Source organism: Triplophysa dalaica, chromosome 2, assembly GCF_015846415.1.
Source record: "Triplophysa dalaica isolate WHDGS20190420 chromosome 2, ASM1584641v1, whole genome shotgun sequence".
Lineage (NCBI taxonomy): Eukaryota > Metazoa > Chordata > Actinopteri > Cypriniformes > Nemacheilidae > Triplophysa > Triplophysa dalaica.
The window spans coordinates 9983730-9991372 of NC_079543.1; positions in this window are offsets into that span (position 1 = coordinate 9983730).

Sequence of the window (7643 nt, forward strand, 5' to 3'; positions counted from 1 at the left end):
TTCCACATTTGGTTTCTTGTTCATATTTTAAAACTCAGCCTACCACAAACCAAATACACAAATTATTGTATTATTTTTCACTGTAGTTTTAGAAAAGTATTGTTGTCCTTGGACTTTGGTCAATAGCAACATTAACTATAACCACTTTTCAATCACCTGAAAAATGTCTTAAACATAAAAGTTTTTTTACATGATTATACAAAACTGTGATCCTCTTTGTTTAAATACACATTTTTGCATTTGGCAGACGCTTTTATCCAAAGCGATTTGGATTGTATTATAACTTTTGTTTCCGACCATGTGCAATCCCCTGGGATCGAATCCATGACCTTGGCATAGCTTGTGCCATGCTCTACCCACTGATCCACAGGAAAGTTTACCATCTCATTTTTTCTCTACAGCTTTACATTGAAACAATCATGTAACAATAATAACAGCACACAATATTTATGTGCATATGTTTACAATAATCCCTTGTGACCTCATCAGGTGCACAGCTGAATAAAACATTAAGCTCACTTGGCTACATTACGAAAAAGTAAACACATCAAAGTAATCAATTCCTCACAATGACTTTTTTGCGCAAATAATTTCTCGGCATCTTTCGCGCTGTCCTATACTGAACACGTTTCACTTTAAGGTTGAGTTTTCATAATGTATAGTATTATTAATGAATACAATCAAAGGCTATTGTGGAAGCATCAGGCAAACTGTGCCCTAAAGCGATTCTATTACATAAAGTTTGGTGCTGTTCTCGGTTTCTCAACCTTTTAATGTAGTTCAGATTCCATTAACGTGCAGCGGAGATGGTCAAAGGCCTTTGTGTTCTGCTGCCAGAGACGTCTGTGGGTGCATAACGCCTAATGAATACACTCAATCACAGACAGCGGGAACAAACACGGTCATTAAGCGAGCTAACATCACATTTAGGGACGTTCTTCTCCCCGCATTTGTCTTCATTTAAACAGATCAGGGAGGATTCCCGGGACAACTTGTCTACTTCTGTTTTGAACATTATGACAATATACAGCTGTCAGCCACAGATTCACAAATTTATCAGAATACAACCCACACAAATTTCCTTGTAGAGCGGACAGCTGTTTGGGAGTGATTCTTAACTCTCCATCCTACACATCCTAGACTCAAACACCAAACCATATGTCTTATGAAATACACACCAAGACTGACAGGATCATTGATGTAACAAGCAGATGTTGTGTTTTGGATGCAGGTTCCCAATGTTAGGTAGACTCTCCATTTATACTTTATAACTTGACAAACAAATGAAAAAAAAAATACCCTAACCCTTTCTCTCAACAGGTAGTGGTCTAGCTTTTGTTGTTGAAACCACTTGTTTTTGTTGTTTTGTTGTTGAAACCAGTAACTCTGTATTGGCACCTAATGTATTATGGCTCCTGTATGAACTATCGCTTATTGCTCCTAAACTCTTTGTAAGTCGCTTTGGATAAAAGCGTCTGCTAAATGACAAAATGTAAATGTAAATGTATATACTCATCCATGTTTGGAAAGACGTTACATGGTACCACTCATTTGTGTTGTAAGACCAGTCCAAACACATCAGATCACCTTTAGATGGTGCTGAGGCTTCCTGTCATGCATGAAAGAGAGAGCAAGATAGTGAAGAGACGTTAGTGAAAGAGAAAGCACATGTCATCTCGTAATATACTCCCTTTGGTCTATAAGCATTATTGTTGTTTACAGACGCGCACAGACATGCACACACACCTACAAACCACCAATCATTTCTGAGCTCCACATCTCAGAATTTTCTGCAGTGTTTTTGAGGATGCAGGATGAATTAAAACATTGTAGCATGTTAAACACATTATATTACATGATCTGCATGTGAGGTGACGATGTGAACCAATAAGATATCAGGAAACAATGCAAGTTCATATTATTTCATATAGCTACAGAGTGTGAAATAATACGAACTTGCATAAAGGACAGAGAAAAACAGACAACAGGTCCTTGATTCTTGTCTACTGTGCAGAGATATATGATAATACCAGAAAGATAACCGGGGAAATTAGCCAAAAAGTGTGCAATAAAAAATCTATGTAAACAAAGAAAATCATGTCGTGGGCATGTGGGAATCACAGGCAACGTACAACATCGACAGACATAAATATTTCACGAGTTCACCTACACAGATAATAGAGTAGTTTGAGGGTATGCGTATTTGGCATGCTGTCGGGGAGAGGGCTCCGAGCTCGTTCATTCTTTCGAGCTCAGAGCACTCCCCCCTGTCCGGGGTGAGGGCTCCGAATCCGGCATTAGCCTGAACCCGGAACACTCCCCCCCCCCTTTGTGTCCTGCTGGAGACGAGGGGCTCCAGGTGAGGAGCCGGGGTGGTGGTGGGATGCTTGAGACTGAAGAGAGAGTGAAGGTAAGACGTCTTGACTATTTATAGAGACACTCTCTCTCTCTCTCTTTGAAGTGATAGGTTGATTGTTGAGATTGCTGACAGCCGACCAGCCGAGTTAATTATCTGCTCCTGCTCCTCCCGAACTTAGTTTAGTAAAACACCATTTCACGAGTTCACCTACACAGATAATAGAGTAGTTTGAGGGTATGCGTATTTGGCGTGCTGTCGGGGAGAGGGCTCCGAGCTCGTTCATTCTTCCGAGCTCAGAGCACTCCCCCCTGTCCGGGGTGAGGGCTCCGAATCCGGCATTAGCCTGAACCCGGAACACTCCCCCCCAAGAGATGCAACCGATGCAAGACAGCAGCCGCATATGCACACCCCCCAAAAACGAGGCTGGTATTGGCTGCTGGTGACCAGGCCTTGCTTGGTATGAAAGCCGATATTGTGGAGTCTTGAAGAGACTTCAGGTGTTACTGAAGCGGGGAATTTGAGGTTTCCTGGAGAAAGATGCCGGCTGATCGGAGGGATGAAAGAAGCAAGGGATGTAGATTGAGGCATGGGCCCTTGGGGGGCGGTCTCTGCTGCGATGTAAGAGAGTGATGTCTGCTGCTACGGGACATTGATGGAGGCGCGGGCCCTGTGGGCTCTAAGTGAAATATGTCTGCTGCTGCAGAAATAGATGTATGCACGGGGCCTTGTGAGGTCGCTGCTGTGATGCTGGCCTCTCAGGGAGTGATGTCTGCTGCTGTAGGACGTAGCTGAAAGCACGGGCCCTTGTGGGTGGTCTCTGCTGCGATGCTGTCCTCTAAGTTAATGGTGATTGCTGCTGAAGGGCGTAGATGAGGCACGGACCCTTGTGGGGCGGTCGCTGCTGCGATGCTGGCCTCTAGGGGAGTGGTGTCTGCTGCTGTGGAACGTAGATGGAGGCACGGGCCCTGGTGGGGCGATTGCTGCCGCGATGCGGGCCTCTGAGTGGATGATGTCTAATGCTGTAGACCATGGATGGAGGCACGGGCCCTTGTGGGCGACCGCTGCTGCGAAGCTGCCCTCTAAAGGAGTTGTGCCTGCTGTAGGACGTAGATGGAGGCACTGGCCCTTGTGGGCGGTCGCTGCTGCGATGCTGGCCTCTGTGTGTAGGATGCCTGCTGCTGCAGCACGTAGATGGAGGCACAGGCCCTGGTGGGGCGATTGCTGCCGCGATTCTGGCCTCGAAGTGAATGATGCCTGTTGCTGCTGAACATAGATGGAGGCGCGGGCCTTTGTGGGGCGATCGCTGCTGCGATGCGGGGCCTCTGAGTGAATGATGTCTAATGCTGTAGACCATAGATGGAGGCACGGGCCCTTGTGGGCGGTCGCTTCTGCGATGCTGGCCTCTGTGTGTAGGATGCCTGCTGCTGCAGAAACATAGATGGAGGCACGGGCCCTTGAGGGGCGTTCGCTGCTGCGATGCTGGCCTATGTGTTTGTAGGATGTCTGCTGCTGCAAGACATTGATGAAGGCACGGGCCCTTATGGGGCGGTCGCTTACTGTGGTGCTGGCCTCTATGTGTATGATGTATGCTGCTGCAGAAAAGATGGATGGAGGCGCGGGCCCTTGAGGGGCAGTCGCTGCTGCGATGCTGGCCTCTGTGTGTAAGATGTCTGCTGCTGCAAGACATTGATGAAGGCGCGGGCCCTTATGGGGCGGTCGCTTGCTGCGATGCTGGCCTCTATGTAATTGGTGATTGCTGCTGAAGGAAGTAGATAAAGGCACGGGCCCTTGAGGGGCGGTCGCTTCTGCGATGCTGGCCTCTGTGTGTAGGATGCCTGCTTCTGCAGAAACATGGATGGAGGCACGGGCCCTTGAGGGGTGGTCGCTGCTGTGATGCTGGCCTATGTGTGTGTAGGATGTCCGCTTGCTGCAAGACATTGATGAAGGCACGGGCCCTTATGGGGCGGTCGCTAGCTGCGATGCTGGCCTCTATGTGAATGATGTATGCTGCTGCCGAAAAAAGGATGGAGGCGCGGGCCCTTGAGGGGCGGTCGCTGCTGTGATGCTGGCCTATGTGTGTGTAGGATGTCCGCTTGCTGCAAGACATTGATGAAGGCACGGGCCCTTATGGGGCGGTCGCTAGCTGCGATGCTGGCCTCTATGTGAATGATGTATGCTGCTGCCGAAAAAAGGATGGAGGCGCGGGCCCTTGAGGGGCGGTCGCTGCTGTGATGCTGGCCTATGTGTGTGTAGGATGTCCGCTTGCTGCAAGACATTGATGAAGGCACGGGCCCTTATGGGGCGGTCGCTAGCTGCGATGCTGGCCTCTATGTGAATGATGTATGCCGCTGCAGAAACATGGATGGAGGCGCGGGCCCTTGAGGGGCGGTCGCATGCTGCGATGCTGTCCTCTATGTAATTGGTGATTGCTGCTGAAGGAAGTAGATGAAGGCGCGGGCCGTTGAGGGGCGGTCGCTTCTGCGATTATGGCCTCTTTGTGTAGGATGCCTGCTTCTGCAGAAACATGGATGGAGGCACGGGCCCTTGAGGGGCGGTCGCTGCTGTGAAGCTGGCCTATGTGTGTGTAGGATGTCCGCTTGCTGCAAGACATTGATGAAGGCACGGGCCCTTATGGGGCGGTCGCTAGCTGCGATGCTGGCCTCTATGTGAATGAAGTGTGCTGCTGCAGAAACAAGGATGGAGGCGCGGGCCCTTGAGGGGCGGTCGCTGCTGTGATGCTGGCCTATGTGTGTGTAGGATGTCCGCTTGCTGCAAGACATTGATGAAGGCACGGGCCCTTATGGGGCGGTCGCTAGCTGCGATGCTGGCCTCTATGTGAATGATGTATGCTGCTGCAGAAACATGGATGGAGGCGCGGGCCCTTGAGGGGCGGTCACTGCTGCGATGCCTGCGGAAAATAGATGAAGGCACGGGCCCTTATGGGGCGGTCGCTTGCTGCGATGCTGGCCTTTAAGGAAGTGAAGTCTGCTGCAGAACGTGGATGGAGATACGGGCCGGTGTGGGGTGGATGCTGCCGCTATGCTGTGGTAGGTTGATGCTAGATGATCTGGGAGATTAGTGTCCGATGGGCTTCTTTGATGAGCGAGCGGTCCGTCCGAATGTAGCTTTTGAAAGCCTCTGAGGTCCAGCGACCGAGAGCTTGGATTTGCGGCTGGGAGAGACCTTTCTGGGCGGCTGTGGTAGCTGCGCCGATGCGAAAGGAATGACTCGAGAAATGTTCTTCGGGTATGCTGGATTGGCGCAATACTGATTTAAGATGCTTTTGGAACCAGAAACGTGAGGCTGGACGACCGGAGTCATCTATGAAGAGAGGTTCCGATGGTAATTTTGCCTGTGATCTCCTGAACTGTAGGTAGGCCAGGAGGGTTTGGTACGGCTGGATGGGGGATTGAAGATTGAATATGAAGATGAAATGGCCTCTTTTGAATTGATCCGTCTTACTTTGCTTGATGTGGAAGGAGATTGTTTCTGCGTCGAGCACTGCCAAGTCGGAGATGGTGGGGTGGACCGAAGGGTTGAAGCTAGATGTAGTTGTCATTTGGGAGCATCTGAGAAATCCGAAAAAAGCCAGAGTGAACATGGCGTCGAGTGTGCGGGTGGTGTGCGTGGAGTGGTAACCTCTGCGGAGGGTAGAAATGCATTTGGTTAATATATCCAAAGTTATGGGTTGTCTTTTGTCCGAGGAGGCGGGTTGAGCTCTTTGAATTCCTTTGATGAGCATGGAGGTTTGAGGACTGGATATAGCTGTGCAGGTTGAGTTAAAAATAAGTTTGTGGAAGAATTGAATTCCGCTTAGGTACCCTTTAATTGAGCTGGCTTGCAGGTTTTTGTTGATATTTAGGAAGGATATGAAAGAGGTGATGGTTAGCAGAGAGAACTCGGGAAAAGGCATGTTGTATGTTTGGTGGAATGACTTGAAACTCTTCCACGCGGTAAGGTAAGACTGAAGGGTCCTGAGTGAGACGGCTTGGATGATAGAATTGAATGAAGAATCTAGAAGAGATCTTAGCGGGTGATTTATGGGAATATCAGTTCCGAATAGGGAGGTACTGGTGTTGGGAGGGGGTCCGCCTCTGGTGCTAGCCGCCTGAATTTCTGCCAGAATCTGAGCTTTTATGTTTGCCGTCACTGGGGGCGGTTCCAGGGCTGGGGCGTTGGGCGGGACTGGCATCGGTGCTGCTGATGCCAGTGTGAAGGAGGGGCGAGTCTGAGGAAGTGCCATTAGAGTGGGGATGGCGTCCGCTGGGACCATTTGCGAGGCCGGTCTTGCGCTGTTTACATTGCCTGTGCCTGAGACCTGAGGGAAGGCGGAGAAGTCGTAAACCTGCGCCTGTGACGTCAGTGGAGGGAGCCTCGCACTGGAAAACGAAGGCGGGGCCGCAGGCCATTGGCTGGAAAAAGGATTGGAGGAGAGAGCGAGGATGTGTGGGTGAGCTGGGGCCGCTTGCGGAGCCATGCTCGCGCTGCCAGGGCGGCTCGTCGTGTGGCGGGCTTGAATGTTGCCTGGGGATGCTGCGTGCTGGAGCTCAGCTGAGCGGAGAAGAGACTGCGGGTGGTCGGTTCTGGCCTCCGGGGCGCGGCCCAAGCTTGCAGAGGGAACGCTCCGGCGGTTTTCGGACCTGAGGCCGCTCCTCGTTGGAGTCTGACCCGGCCGTAGATACGGGGAATCGCGAACCTGCCTCGGCTTTCCTGTTGCCCTCGTCTGGGTGACATTTGGCGTATTCCGGGAATCCGGCTGGAGGGAGGAGTACATACCATATAGTTCGGCTTTGTTCAATCGCCGTGAAAAATGGACGTTTGCTTTGAGTAGCGCTTGTCGTAATCCTACGACCGTCCACATCTCGATAGGCGGGAGGTCGGGAAGGATGGAAGCATATGAGGAAGCTGGGGACGTCGGTGCCAGCCTGGAAGGCGGCGGTGACTGTGTGCCACTGCGTCTAGGGGTAGAGGAGGAAGCGCGGGAAAGCCGCCGGCCTCTTGGAGTAGCCGCGGGTTTTTGTGATTTTTCCCTGCGTGCGCTGCTGGGCTGGCCGTCGCTTGTGGACGCCGAAGGACCTAGATCTTCGATGGAGTTGTCCATTTGGGCTGTTTCGTTCTCTGACATTTCTGTAATTGGATATACCAATGCTTGAGACTGAAGAGAGAGTGAAGGTAAGACGTCTTGACTATTTATAGAGACACTCTCTCTCTCTCTCTTTGAAGTGATAGGTTGATTGTTGAGATTGCTGACAGCCGACCAGCCGAGTTAATTATCTGCTCCTGC